Source organism: Branchiostoma lanceolatum, chromosome 8, assembly GCF_035083965.1.
Source record: "Branchiostoma lanceolatum isolate klBraLanc5 chromosome 8, klBraLanc5.hap2, whole genome shotgun sequence".
In the NCBI taxonomy this organism is placed as follows: Eukaryota; Metazoa; Chordata; class Leptocardii; order Amphioxiformes; family Branchiostomatidae; genus Branchiostoma; species Branchiostoma lanceolatum.
This window is the reverse complement of record NC_089729.1, coordinates 1,567,399-1,583,341: the sequence shown is the minus strand read 5'-3', so window position 1 is coordinate 1,583,341 and position 15,943 is coordinate 1,567,399.

The window sequence follows — 15,943 nt, the reverse complement described above, 5'->3', positions numbered from 1 at the left end:
ATGATAACTTTCCTCTCAGCACTTTGCCAGCAAAGGTCCGTATCAAACCAAACATCAATCACCGTATCATCCATTTGTTTCAAGGAGGTATTCAATTGGAGGCATTTACTAGGAAATAAGTCAAATTTGTTCTCCATGATTTGTAATTAGATTAATCTATGACATGCCAAATAGCAGTTACTCAATCAACAGGATCTGATTTAGGTAACATCCACTACCTCTCGTCAGTGACACTGAAATGACCTCTTCCAAAATCATATCCAGTTGCTTATCTTATTACCTTGATGTCTATCCTTCGTAGACGTAATCTAGGATATCTTTCCTCCAAGCACATTGCCTTCAAAGCTCCGTATCACACAGCAAGCTTCCCCAGGACAAGATTAACTAACTGTATCACCCATCTAGAGAGGGGATTTGTCAAAATTTACAAGGGAAATTATCCGATTTATCATCTGATAGATTTGCAGTGAAAAGAAATCTATGTATGACATTTATCCTCTCGACACTTTTCCAGTAAAGCCCCGTATCACCGTTTCCTGGGGGTATGATCATCTACCGTGTAATCCATTTTGAACAAGGATTTTTCCAATTCATATAAAGTCTAAAATTTTCAAGGACAGGGGAAATTGCCATATTCATCATACATGTTTTTTTTTACAAACAGCTTTCCTGATAGAGCTCTCTTAGAAAAGCGCCGTATAAAAACTTTCCTGGAGCCAACATTGCTGTCCTATGATCTATGTCTATGATGGAGGATTTGCCCAATCTCATATCTGGAAGTCTAGGATTTTCAAGAGAAAAATATATTCACTATAGCAATCATACTTGGTAGTGCTGTGGTAAGGGCAACGTTCCCATAGAGATTTCGCAAGAAATCCCTGTTTCGGAAAACGGCGAGTTCCCCAGGCCAACATTAGCTACTGTGTCATCAATATTGAGAAAGGATTTGGCCAATTTTATACCGAAAGTCATTTTGAAAACGAAAATGACCATGTTCATCATGACTGGTACTACTGGTGTTGTTACGGTAAGATCAGCTTTCCTACCAGCACTTTCTTAGAATAGCTCCGTATCGTAAAACAGCGAGCATTCTAAGGCCAACATTAGCTACTGTATCGTCAATTATGAGGGAGGCGTTTCCCAAGTTTAAACTGAAAGTCACTTTCAAAACGAAAATCAGTATACTTATCATTATTCGTACTACTGGTAGTATTAAGGTAAGATCAGTTTCCCCACCAGCACTTTCACAGAAAAGTTCCGTATCAGACAACGGAGAGTTCCCTAAGGCCAACATTAGCTGCTGTGTCATCAATAGTGTGGAAGAATGTACCTACTTTCAAAACGAAAATGACCATATTTATCATCTTTATTCATCTATCATCTATAATACCTGCTACCACTGGTGGTATTTCGGAAAGAACAGTTTTTGTAAGAGAAGCATTATACAAATGCGAGTTCCTAAGGCCAACTCCAGCTACTGTGTCATCAATTATGATGAAGGGTTTTCCCAATTTTACACCAGCTTCTCTCACTCCGTCGCAGAGGATTTACTCGGGAAATTACGACATTCATCAAGTCATAACTTCGCCGTAAGAATGACTCTGTGATAACTTTCCTTGCCACAATTCTACATGCAGCAAAGCTTCGTATCATGCCCGACAGCAAAGTCAATTCTACACACTGCGTAGCGACGGATTTACACAGGAAATTATTCAATTTATCATCTCATAGCTTTACAGTAGGAATCGGTTTAAGGAGCAACGTCCTTCCTCGAGCAACAGTAATGTTTCTACACCAGTATCAACAATTGTTACGATCCATTCGGAGAAAGGAATTTGTTTATCTTTACGATGGCTTCTCCTCACTGCATATCTAAGGATTTACCGAGAAAATTACGACATACATCATATCATATCACAGTATCTCAGTCTATAAAGGCTTTCCTCATAACGCTTTTACGGCAAAGCTTCGAATCGAGCCCAACGGCAAGTTTTCTCAGACCAACATTAGTTTCTGTATCATCAATTTTGAACATAGGTTTATCCAATTTTACACCGCGTCGCAAAGGATATACCCAGGAAATTACGATATTTATCACCTCGCAGCGTCGCAGTAAGAGCGAGTCTGATAGTGTTCTTCTCTCAACAGCAAAGTAGCAACGAATTACCTTAGGCTACTGTCGGCTGGTGTGTCATTCGTTTTGAGGAAGAACTTTTCCAATATCACACCTGATCCTCAACACCGTGTATCGAAGGATTTGTGCAGGAAATTAAGACATTCATCAAGCCGAAGCAGTGTGGTAAGAGTTACTTAGACTAAGATCCTCCCGTGATCTAAGTCCTAAATCTTACTTAGACTCAGATCCACCGTGATCTAAGTCCTACTTCGATCTTACCTCGATAGGTATGAATCTATAATAGCTTTACTACACTGAGGAACATCTTGAAAATGTAAGTCTCTCAACGCAATTCTCTCGAAATACTGATATCAATTTTCCAGATTTAAAATACCAAGGTTTAAATGTTTCCGTGATATGTGCAATGATTCGCCCTGCAGTACCCTTTTCTCATCAACAGAGGTCTCTTCCGGACCGGAGACTGCTGTTATCTGTGACGCAACCGAATACTAGTAGTTTATTGTGTTCCAGTTATAAAATCAAGGGTTCCATGAGTCCAATTCTGGTCGCTGTACAAAGACTTGACAGATCACTCAGCGAATCTTAAAGATAAAGAACTCCTTTTTCACGTTTCGTGTGTTTTCTTATCTTTTAAACCATACTTTTACATCTTGCATTATGTTCCAGTTATAAACTCAAGGGTTCCACGAGTCCAATTCTGGTCGCTGTACAAACTTGATAGATCGCTCATCGAATGTTAAAGATAAAGAACCACTTTTTCACGTTTTGCGTGCTTTGTTATCTTCTAATCATACTTTTACATCTTGCATTATGTTCCAATTAAAGAAACCAAGGGTTCCCCGAGTCCAATTCCTGTCGCTGTACGGTTGCTCAGCGATCGCCGTCTAGTGGAAAGGGGGCCAATGTAGTATCTGCACTCTCAAGGCGACAGTTACTACATACTGTAATTACTTGGGAGCGAAATTGGCTTTTCTGCGGAGCTCTTGTGACGTGATGGGACCGGGGGCGGGAAACATTGATTTCATTCTGCACCGACAAAAAGCAGGAAGCGTTCATTTCGTCTCTGAAAGCGTTTGTTTATTACGGTTTGAGCACGAGGGAGTCCTGTCGTCATTGGAGGTTAGGCCACGCGAAGTTAGTTGTTTGGATGTCAGCATTTGAAGGTCCCACATTTGATGCTGGAGTGAAGAAACAGTCCAAATCTTGCATTAGCCGAAACTAAAGTGATCCTCGTGTCCCACTAGTGTTCTAGATCCTTGCATCTTTCACCGAAAAGGATGTTCATAAGAACAGTCGTGAGCACTTTATATATACCGAACGTATACTGTAATTCTTGTTTCTTTCACTGTAAATTTATGTTCATTGTTTTCACGGCCACCTCTGTTCAAATATCCGTTCTGTAAATCACTTGGCGCCACCGTGAAGTTAGAGTTCAGTGAAAATGTCAATTTTTCTTATTCCGTGAAATTTTGCTTCCGTGAACATGAAGTGAATTACAGTATTCAAAGCGGTCCAACATCGTAGGATCACCGTAAAATCAGCACCATGGACAAGGACAGGGCTACTGAAATGCAGTGAGACACACCACACCACCACCCAGCTGACTAGTGCCTCCGAGTGTATTCTGCACAGACTTCCAACTTCAGCTCTTCCGCACTAACTTCCAAGCAGGTGTCCAACTTTTCTAACAACCAAAAAGTCAGCACCGTGGACATGGACATCCTTGTGATTTTACATACGGTTTTGTATACCATTAATGTAATTGTGAACCAGTGTTACCCTTACCTTTTCCTACAGAATAACTAAATTCCTCGCAATTTGACAACAGCGTAGTTTGATACAGTTTCGGTTCCCTCACACATCCCACTTCGACAGAGTATTCGAAGCAGGTTTCCAAATCCAGGTCCCCTGTTCGAACAACCGTAAAGTCAGCACCATCGACAGGTAACAGCCTTGTAATTGTTAATACGGTTGTATATGTAATTCTTCTAAAATGTGTACCAATGCTATACCCTTTCCTACAATATAACTAAATCCATCGCAATTTTGAAATTCCTCGCAATTTAGGCAATTTAGCCCTTCCGCCGATGTGTTCTAAGCAGGTGTCAAAGTCAGCACCATTGGCAGGGACAACCCTGTCCACATGGTTGTGTATATCATTCATGTAAATGTAAACCAGTGCCGCTCTCACCCATTCCCACAAGATAATCAAATCCCTCGCTGGTGATACCTTTATAGTTTAATACAGTTTCCCTGACACATCCCTCTGCCAAAGTAGTTCGAGCAGGTTTCCAAATTCAGATTCTCTGTTCTAACAGTCCCGAAAACAGCACCGTGACAAAGGCAGCTTTGTGCTTTTCCATACGGTTGTGTATATCATTCATGTAGATATAAACCAATATCGCTCTCAACATTTCTACAAGATGATTACATCCCCCGCAATTGAGACTTTTACAGATTAATAGAGTTTCCCCCACACATTCTATTCGGAAGCGTATTCTGAGCAGGTCTCCAAGTTCATCGCTACCAGCCGAGGTCGCCCTCCCCCCAGGAAATCCGTGGAACGCACCTTAATGTCACAGCTCGGTGAGTCTGATGTTAGAGTAATTGGGAACCGCTACACTTCATCCGTTTGTGGTTATTGTCAGTGTTGGGTCTCCGGGCAGCATGTGTAGCGGGTAACGCCGTCTATGGGCGTCTTGGAATTGGAAGAAGCTTAGTGGAGGGATTGGAAAGGATTTCTCTTAGTCCGTCCGAATATCAATCACAACTACATATAGTCATGTGCATTAAAATGTGTCTCTACATAACACCAATTGCGGTTGCAACGGAGTAGCAAATTTTTCTGATGACATTTGACAGAAGTGTTGCATACTCTCTTAACAAGTTTTAACATCCATACAGAGTTCGAACATTCAAATTCAACTATTCTAGTCTTTAATGTATGTGGATGTTAACTTAAAATCCACATACATTTACGATTAGAATAGTTGACCATGGTGCTGACGTTGACACCTGCTTGGAACACATCGGCGGAATGGCTTAATTGGCTAAATTGCGAGGAATGGCACAATTGCGATGGATTTAGTTATATTCTAGGTAAGTGTATAACATTGGTACACATTCTAGGGGAATTACATACTTTATACAGTAGAATCCAGCTATTTGCATTACTGTAATAGCATATTTCGGGGATATGCATAAAATTTTGAAAACCAAAACCGTTTCCCATTCACGCCATTATAAATAAAATGGCATAATTGCATTAGCCATTTTTGCATACTCCTGCTATTTGCATAAAATAATGCCAATGGCTGTACAACTATATTAAAAATCACAAGGCTGTTACCTGTCGATGGTGCTGAATTTACGGTTGTTCGAACAGGGGACCTAGATTTTGAAACCTGCTTCGAATACTCTATCGAAATGGGATGGGGAACCGAAACTCTATCAAACTACACTCTTGTCCAATTGCGAGGCATTTAGTTATCCTGCAGGAAAAGGTAAGCCATATTGTAAATAACTGCAGGTCCTTTATTCCATGATTGTGGAGACAACACAGTTAGGACATGTGTCTGCGAAGTTAAAAGATAACGACTGATTAATTGGTATGTATCAAATGATTGATTGATCGGTCGATTGATTGATTGATTGATTGATTGATTGGTTGGTTGGTTGATTGGTACAGTCATTCATTCATTCACTCATTCATTCATAGTTATTGTTTTTGTATCCAAACGTATGACTCTAATATATACCGAGATCGTTGCTAAAAGATGTATTCCCCTATAAAAGAACGGCATCAAAATGGACATTTATGAGAGAAACGTGCCACATTTTTAAAATCATTCGCTGCGTAATTTCAGTCCACTTATTTCTAGAATACAGGCAATATATTTCTGCAACGCAGTGATGCGCTTTGTTTCATAAAACAATATGCCTTTCACGACTATTGATTGTGTTGCTAATGAAACGCCGTCAATTTTTATTAAGGATTTCCATCTACAGCGAAACGTGTCGCCTGTAAGGTGATACTAAATCAATTCTGTGGATGGCAATCACTACAAACGCGACATCAGCTGATCAGGGAACGCAGTTTTGAATGAGAAAAAGCAAGATGACATAAGCTGAAAACGACAAGGTGGACAATTATTTATGGCAATGAACTGTAAAAAAGGAAACAAGAAAGGGTATTTACTTTCACAGTTAGGAGTACGACTAAGTCGGTGAGTCATAATCTAAAGGTAAAGGTAGTCCCATAGCCTTTTGAGGCCGAATTCGTGTTATCCACTGTATCTGGGGCAGGGTTTTGGAAGGCAGAGCCCATCCTTCTCCTTCCATCGCCTTTTACCTCCCAAGGTCACCAGGGTGGATTGAGGAAAAGCCAAGTGAATCGAACCCGTGACCTCACGAACCCGTGTTCAGTAGCTTAGCCACTTTGCCATCCGACTCCACCCGAGACCTATCGTACGCACGTACGCAAAGTCAGTACTGTGACAAATAGACTTTGCTTTGGTGATCCGTGGATATTCGTGGACAAACCCTTGTGAACGATACCATATTACCCCTCCGGGTCTGATTATGCCCCTTAGTCCTGGTTCACAGGTGCGATTTCTGGTTCATATAGATATACAAGCAGAGACAACACAGCGGGAGTAGCACAGTGTAGCGATAGCTCTTTTCCATAGATGCTGAGTACTGTGCAGAGAAAGAATATTTTACTTTTCTCAAAGTTACTTGTGCGTCATATAATCGAACACACGACTAGTCGTATGCCAAGCGAGCACTGCACCAACTCATCTATTGCTGGGGTAATTCGTGGATGCTCCAATCGGGAAGGTGTGATGTCTGGGCGCACCCAGAAGAAACACGCACTTTCCTGCGGTACCATGTTCGATAGTGCAGGTATGGGGCATTAGGGCATTATATAGAACGGCTTTGCGCTCTACATAATGATACTATGAATTGATATGTAAACTGTACCAAATAATCTTTCGCTGCGGTAATTCATGAATACTCAAAACGCGAAGGTGTGACTTCGGGCTTCCCTCGCTCTGCAAGCCGGAGATCGCATTCCGTCGGGTCTAATTAACCCCCTCATAAATCCAGCCTCTTCCTGTCCCTCTCCACCCACACCATGTCCGGGGAGGCCCCTCATAATCCCCGCCCAAATCCAGCCTCTTCCTGCCCCTCTCCACCCACACCATGTCCGGGGAGGCCCCTCATTATCCCCGCCCAAACCCAGCCTCTTCCTGCTCCTCTCCACCCACACCATGTCCAGGGAGGCCGGCGGCTAAGCCCCCTGATTATCCGCCATGATCCTCATGACCACGGTTAATGAGGAGGGGAGGCGCGGAGGTGCTGCCTGGTACTGATGTGTTATACATGAACCATGCCAGCACTAGAGGTGTTGCTTTGAAGAACAGCCCTTTAACAGTGAATAAAGTATACAATTTTTCAAGGCAATTTTTCTGAACGGAAGGGTATGGCAACCCACTGTAATATCATTTCGGTAGGTCTGTCGCTAATTGTAGCGTGCGCAGTCCAGTGGATAGCGACTATGCCTCTGGACCAAGAGGTTGGGAGTTGGAATTCAGGCAGGTGTCTATCATCCATCATGCAAGCCGCTGGAAAGCATGTCCCTAGGAAGGGATATTAAGTCTTATTCCACTGTTCATTGTGCTCGTCAAGAGAGCTTGGGCTATTTTCAATGAGCCTGTAAAAATGTACACACATGTATCGTCTTTTCTGTCACGACAAATCGGAGATTGGGTCTTTAGTGACCTCAAAGGTATTTGAGATCACTTTCACTTTGGTCTCCCTCCTCCATCCCATGCCAGGGATGAGGAGTGGGAAAATGCTTCAACTAGGATATTTAAGATTTCTACATTATAACTCTACCACAAGAAAGGTATTGGTTTGACGTGTGACATGGGGGATCCTGAATGGTGTGAAACAAACTCAGACTTGGGCTTAATTCTTCCTGCATCTCATTGAAGCACCGGGCAGTCACAGAAGTTTTATATTCATTAAGATTTTGGTTCTCTTTCTTGGTTGAAGTGATATTAATGCTTTTACGTCAAATCTGCCCTGAATAAAGGTATTGGATTGATGTATATGCGATCATGAACGAACTTAGACTTGGACTTAATTCTCTCTTCTTCTCATTGAAGCACTGGGAAGTCACAGACGTTTTTTTTCCACTCGATCCATCGCAAAGACTCTCTCGTGCGTTGCCGGTGAATTATACATTGTCTTTGCCAACACGTTAGGTGTTAGGTTGACGTATTGCGCTGCGAATGGCTCTTGCCACACGTCGGAGGATAAATGATGTGCGAAGTAACGAGAACATATGGACTCTTAGACAGGCGGGGATGGAAATATATGTTGGGAAGGTATGAATCGTGCTTGAGGGATGGAATGCATTGTGAATGTAGCCAAGGGCCGTTTCATGGTATAACAACACATGTATTGATTTTTTGTGTCATTTTAGACATTTTTATTGATTCTGAAACGAACGTGCTGTAAAAAAAGTACAATGTGCGAAATCAAAGATTTTAAACTTAAACAGAGCAAAACGGAATAGCATTCGTAGCTCTGGGACAATGACAGCGCTGAGACGGAATTCGACCGGTTTCGACCACATTAGTCTTTCTTAAGTATGGCAGCTGCAGATCTTTTATACTCCTCCTTTTGTACTGTTTCTGTGTCTCTTAAGTGCAGACAAAGACCAATCAGCATAAAAGAACAAACGGATTAGTAATGGCTGAATCTGAACAAAATCTCTTTGAGTAGAGCTAGTTTGATAACAAAGTCACTAGAACTGCAGATCTAGAGTGTTCATTAGCTCCAGTTGCTATCTGGCTTTCTGCCAGCAGACTACCCCACGTCAATTGCGGGAAGATCACTGCTTTGCGTGCTTCAAAAACTTTCACTATCAAGTTACGCCAGCGCCGTCCCAGCGCTATGAGTTCAGAAGGCAAAGTTGTATTCTATGTTATAGCCGAAAAAGACCCCGTATCACTGAGAGCCAGAGAGAGATCTGCCCCGCTACGCGTTCCTAACCAGTAACCACCGACAGCAATCTCAGTCAATCCCGAGTTCTCCTCCGACGGTTTCTGGACTTTGGGTGATCCCTCTTCAAGTCTCCTCGCATTCATCCAAAGTCCTTCCCCATAAAGAGTGCTTAACATTGATCATCCAGAGCGTAGAAGTGGCCTGTGTGTGCGCCCACTGATAGCATACAGCTGAAGTTATTCTGTACATCAAAGGCGAAGCCGATCCACGATACTGTTCCCGGTGGTAAAGAGAAAGCCGTGAGGGAATCCAGTTCTCGTAGAGGGTCAAGCGAGTGATACGGAGCTTCATTAGAGCGTGTGCGCGGAGAGAGGGGTCGTCGTTTGGCGCTTATCATTAAGTACGTCAGTGGAGAGGACAGCTCAGCGCGGTACGGACGGTGAGAATTTCGGCTGAGAGAAAGGTTAAAGCAGAACATCACCTGAAGAGGACGTGTGGAAGAAGACTTCAGGTAACAGCCGTTTGGTCTTTTGCATAACCATGGCAGTGAAGCAGTGTAAATGGAACGCATAGATTACAATTTCAAAATACTGTTTATGTTTTTCGACAATGACTGAGAGAAATGAGCACGAACGACAGCCGTCTAGATTTGATATCGGGACAACATGACAGAGGATAGAATTTCATAGAGGACCTTTGTTGCACGACAATTGTACAAGTATGGCAAGAATTCTTAAATGTGACGCAAAATAGAAGTATGGAATACAACATACTAATGGCCATATAACCTTTGCTACAGTGATTTGAATTCTAGTTCTGAAACTTGGTGCAGAAATGTTGTAATTGTTCTGGGCCAGTTGTCATGTCAAATTTTCAATGATGCAGACGGTTTGTCGGTGGAGGTTAGACATCCAGGTATTGAAATACACGAAATGGCTGTTTGTAGACGGTCAGCATTCACTGCCATTCGCAAGTGTCACTGAGCAAAATTTGTCGAACAGCAGACGGTTTTGGGCAAATTTTGAATGATGCACACGGTTTTTCGTTGAAAGTTAGACATCCAGGTTATAAGATACGCAAAATAGCCGTTTGTAAATGGTCACACGTTTCAGGTAGAATCCACTACCTTTCGCGAGTATCACTGAGATTTGTCGAAGAACAGACGCTTTCCACCCATCTCTCTCTTCCTGTGCTACACTTAACGGCTTCAGTAACAGCGTGTTTCCCTGCATGGCGTCTGTTATTGCCCGAGACTTTGGCCCAAAAGTGTCCCCTTGTGCGCGATAGATTGCGGGGTGAATTACTAGCGTAGTTTACCTGTCTACTCAATTGCAGTACGTTTATAGACACGTCGCTGGGCTTGCCTGTTATATGTGCCCATGAAACATAACAAAGCGGGGCTGGCCGTGGCCTTTGTGACCCGGCATTTGCCACAGTGTGGTTATGGCCTTCAATATTCGCGGAGATGTTTCCCAACGCGACGATCAGCAACTTCCCCTGTCGGTTTTACAGCGTCCTAAGTTATATGGGTGGGCACTGCGGGTAAATAAGAAACCATCACATGCTGGTCTACGCTTTAAGGCCTTCTTTACACTCGCTGAGCGACCGTAGAGCGACCGAAATTGCGCCTGTTTGACCCTTGATTGGAATTTGAAGCATCATGTTTAAGTATGATTCAAACGACAACAACTATAAAATGAAAACGCACAAAACGTACAAAGTATTCGTTATTTATCTGCAACATTCCTTGAGCGATCTGTTAGACATTGGCCGCTAAGCAGTGGCAGCCTGAAATGGAAGAGGGGTGCTATAGCTTTCAACATTCGCAGAGATGCGTCCCAACGCGGCGATCAGCAACTTCCACTGTCAGTTTTACACCGTCCTAAACTTGTATAGGTGGTCACTGTGGGTCAATAAGAAACCATCACATGCTGGTCTACGCTTAAAGGCCTTCTTTACACTCGCTGAGCGACCGTACAGCGACCGAAATTGCGCTTGTTTTACCATTGATTGGAATTTGAGTCATCATGTTTAAGTATGACTTTAACGACACATATTATGAAATGGAAACACACAAAACGTAAAAAGTGTTCGTTCGTTATCTGCGACATTCATTGAGCGATCTGTTAGTTTTAATTTCTCTCCATAATGTAATTTACCAACTCAGTGTTCTGTCTGCCTGGGATGGAAAACATTGAATGAGATTTTCTAGCCTTATAGTTAGTTTGAATGCTCTATCAGCCCTTTGTCGTAACCGCTATACAGAAACATTAATGGCCACAAGCTGTAAAGGTGACATTTCTTGTACACAGAAGACTGATTTAGTGCGTTCGTAACGCACTGGCGCGTGGGTCAATTCAGAAAGATCTCTCCTTGGCACGCACTTTTAAAGCAATTGCTCGTGCTCGTCAAGGTCTAACAAGCTGGTCTACTGTGTACGTTAAGAGTTGCCGTTGGCCCTTGAGGTGGTAGAGGGGGCAGCCTTACTTCTTATTCTTACATAAAGCTTCTTCTACATTATGAACAAGGCGGAGCATCACAGTAGGCGGTGCAGACTCGAGATGTTGCTACGCAGACTTAAAAGCGTTTCAAGTGTCTGTTCCACTTGCACTTCTCGCAGACATACCACTCAAGTAGCCAGGTAATAAGACGCTTTCTTGTAATCGAACTTCTCCCCTTTATAGTCTAGAGCTGGAGGAATGGGGTAGGTCAGTAGCTCTTATTCACACTTATTTGCGTTTATTTGCACTATTGAGAGAAACGTTACAGACTGTCACACGAGATGCTGATCAAACAAAGACGGACTTCAGGCGCAAGACCGCCGAATAGACTTGGTTTCAGTTTGCTTCTTGACACAATAAAAGAAATGTCGCCCCTCTCTGCTCTCCAAGCAGAGGTTGGTGGAGAGGATTGTGACCTTTTTTTTATATCATATCCCACGTTTTCTGTCCAAAACGGGACATGTGATAAAATGATCACAATCTTCTCCACCAACCTCTACGAGGAGAGTAGTCCCTTTCGACAAATTGGTGTCGAGCAACTTTGTACTGCTTTAACACGTTTTGTCCATTCCGAATCACAGTAAAAGGTGAAAGTATATTTACTTGGTCACTAAACTGTAAATTAACGATCGCAAGAGTCATAGAATGTCAACAAAAGCCATTTTATACCATAACAATGATATGCTGTCTGCTAGGGATGACATACATAGAATGACGTTTATCTAGCCTGATAGTTAGTTTGAATGGTCTACCGACCCTTTGTCGTAACCGCTATACAGAAACGTTCATATGGTCACATGCTGAAAAGCACTCCTATCATTTCTGCTATATAGAAAAGACACAGACTTGATTTTATGCCTGACTTTCCATTAGTTATTTTAGCCTGCTTTTTCTAAAACAAGATCAGCCTATCCAGAAAGATAGGTAGTAGCCTACAGTGATGCTTCTTTAGATACCCTCGGCGGTACGGGGCTGCAGTAGAAAAGGAGTTGTAATCCATGCTAGTACTAGCGTGCGTAGTCCAGTGCTTAGCGACTATTTCTCTGAACCGAGCAGTTGTGAGTTCCAATCTTGACATGCACGCTACTGGAAAGGGTTGCAGTCCTTAGGACGGGACGTTAAGCCGTGGTCCATTGTTAATTGTGCTTGACGAAAAGAGCCAGGGGAATTTCATCGGTGCAATAAAATTGTACATAGCATCTGTCTCCTCTGCCACGGCCAGTGGAAGATTAGCTCTTTTAGTGAGCATAACTAGTTCGATATTACTTTCTTTCGTTCTTTCACTACCCATGCTGATGATAATGCATGAGCAATCCCCTGATTTAACCACGGCAAAAGGCGAGAGCATTTTGAACTCGCCCATAAACATTTTTTTAAAGATAACATTGGGTGTCTGCAGGTAACGGTATACAGGAAATTAAGATTTTCTAGCCTGATGGTTCGTGTGAATACTCTGCCATCCCTTTGTGATAACCGCTCTAGAGGAATGCTAATGGCCACGTGTGCCATCGCCCACATGGTAACAGGCACGTCACCCGCAGTTGAAAAGCCGTCCTATTTGCAACAACACTACCCGAGTGAAAGCATCGGACACAAGCAACGCTGGTAGGTTCTAACATCGTTGTTGATCATTTCATAGGATATGAACGCCAGCAGATTTAATCTTTGCAAGATTGGTGTTAAACAGTACCTAAATGTGCGGACAAGATTACTATATCAATTTCGTTGTACGCACGTTAACATGCTATGGGAGAGAGTGAGAGTGACGTTTAACCTAGTCATAACTGCAGCTACAAAGTCAGCACCATGGACAGGGAGAGCCTAGTGTGTCGTCTGGTCGTATATTGGAGATATCCGGGGTGTAGAAGGATATGAAAGACAGCTGTTAGTTGAAAGTTTAATAACGATTGCATTATCTTAGCGACTCTTTTGTGCAATATCCATGTTGTAATAGAAATGCACATCAATAAGATTGTTGTAATCATATCTGACATACAATTATTATTATTTTTAGACCGCAAGGCCGTTACTATATCATACAGATTCATACAACTTGTCAATAGGTTGTAGCTTTTTTACTCTTGGGACGATCTCGGAACATTGATCATCATCCTTGCTATACAAATATCCAGCATATTGTAGCTACGTACGTCAGTGTGGCAGGCGTAAGCTACGTACATCAGTGTTGCAGGCGTAGCCATGTTTTGCAACATGTTGCAATCCAGACCGACAGTGGCGCCCGACACAGTGATAAGGCGTGTAGCAGTCTGATTTGTTTCATAGGGCGGCTGTCGTGATTCCGTCTGATATTCAGCTGTACGTCTTACCTGGGCCACGATAACGTTCGATACGGGCGTTCTAGACGGGGTGATATTTTGGGTTATCACACGGGCTTGTATCATTTGGGCTTCCATATTATTATCCGAACGCACTTCGAGTGCGCCGCTGTCTCACTCGATTTACACACCCAATTCGGACTTTGTGATTATTGTTTTCGCAGTTTGATGACAGCAAATTGTCTACACTTCTGGATTATTTCGCACCGAAATGTGTATTTTCTTAGGTGTGTATGACTTAAAAATACAACATTGTCAACACGGTCTATTCCGTATCACCCTCCGTCCCAGGTTTTGTTCTTCTTTAACCCTCAGAACGCCACACATAATGTACAAAGGAATGCCTTGTCATCCGTTGGGTACTGACAATAGAAGGTACTGAGGCAAGTCCTATTATCGTTGTATCAGGGCAATACAAAGGCGCACTGGAGCCCAATCTCTAGTGCCTTTTCGTGCGCACTTTCCCCAATTTCTAACAGTAATTGGCTCCCAGAGTGTCCAGAGCTACGGCATTGTACAGAGAATAATTGGTCATTTACAACCGCGAGGGACCTTCTGCCCATAATGGCCACAAAGTGAACAAAGAGAAGCCCATAACTTGAGTGTTCTTTCCCAGCTAAATGCAGCATCTAGCACGAGCAGGAAAATCGTTTTCATAAATTCCTTTTCCAGATTCAGTTCTTTATTGTGAGTGTCATCCTCTTGATGAATCTTTCTGCTGGTTAGCAAGGCCGGTTTGAATGACTAGGGTTCGTGTGGCGCAACGGCAGGGTGTTCGGCCAGGAACCAAGCGGTTTCGGGTTCGAATCTCCCTGACGCCACCGATGTTGTGCCCTTGGGAAAGGCACTTTACACGACTTTCCTCTCTTCATGCTGGTGTAAAAATGGGTGCGCTGTTAAAAAAAGATATGAAAACTTGAGTGCAGTGCCACGTCGTCGTCCTTGTCTGTCAAGAAAAGAATTACGTGTACACAAGTGTACATAATGACGTCTACACATGCGTGCACACTAATCGGCAGAGCTCCGTGCCCTTTCCCGGGATTTCCGCCCTCGCAGCCTCCCCGCTGGCGGCGCCGGAGTTTCTGTGGGCTCAACACGTGTCCGCCGTAGATAAGGACCCGTTAATACAACTTACTCCGATAACGGTAAAAGAGCGCGAAGCCTTTTGCCATGTTTCAGATAGCCGAGGGTTTGAATAGCTCATACTTGACGCTGGTGTGTAACGCCGAAGGGCGGAAATACCGGCTATACTGATGCAGATAAGGATGCTTTGTGGTCGCAGTGAAAGGGTTCTAGTCTGCCTGACATAGTTTACACAATCTGCGGGTTTAGATACTACTGCCAAATGTTTTGTGGTCGTACGTAGGAAAGCAGCCATGGCCTATCTCACACAACTTGCGCAATTTTCATCAATAATACGCGTGCGACAACGTGGCATAAAGTCTTCTTCTCATAATATGTTTCATTTCTCGATAGTTTCTCAGTGCCTGTCCGTTTTTTGTTTGGTTGGAGGGTCTCTTTGTTGGTTGGTAACCGAATAGATATATTGAACGTTTGGCAAAAACAGCTTTTAATTTCGTAACTACACGTAGAACCCGCTATAGTGATTTTGTTTGTGTGTTTCAAATCCTAGCCAAATTTCAGATCCTAGCCATATTCTAGTTCCTAGACATATTTCAGAATTGACTAGAGTTTCAGATCCTAGCCATGTTTTAGATTCTAGTCATATTTTTTTATTTTAGCCATATTTCAGATCCTAACTACATATTTCAGATCCTAGAAATATACTACTATGATATTAGCTTCACAAAATAAGTTCCTCCCTAAGTGTTTTTCCAGTGCAGCACCAACCCGCATCACGAGTTGGAAACAAGTCTCGCGTTGGGAACGAGTCTCGCACGCCCAATTTGTTTCGGGTTCAATCAGATGAAGGCTTCTGCGCAACAAGCCCC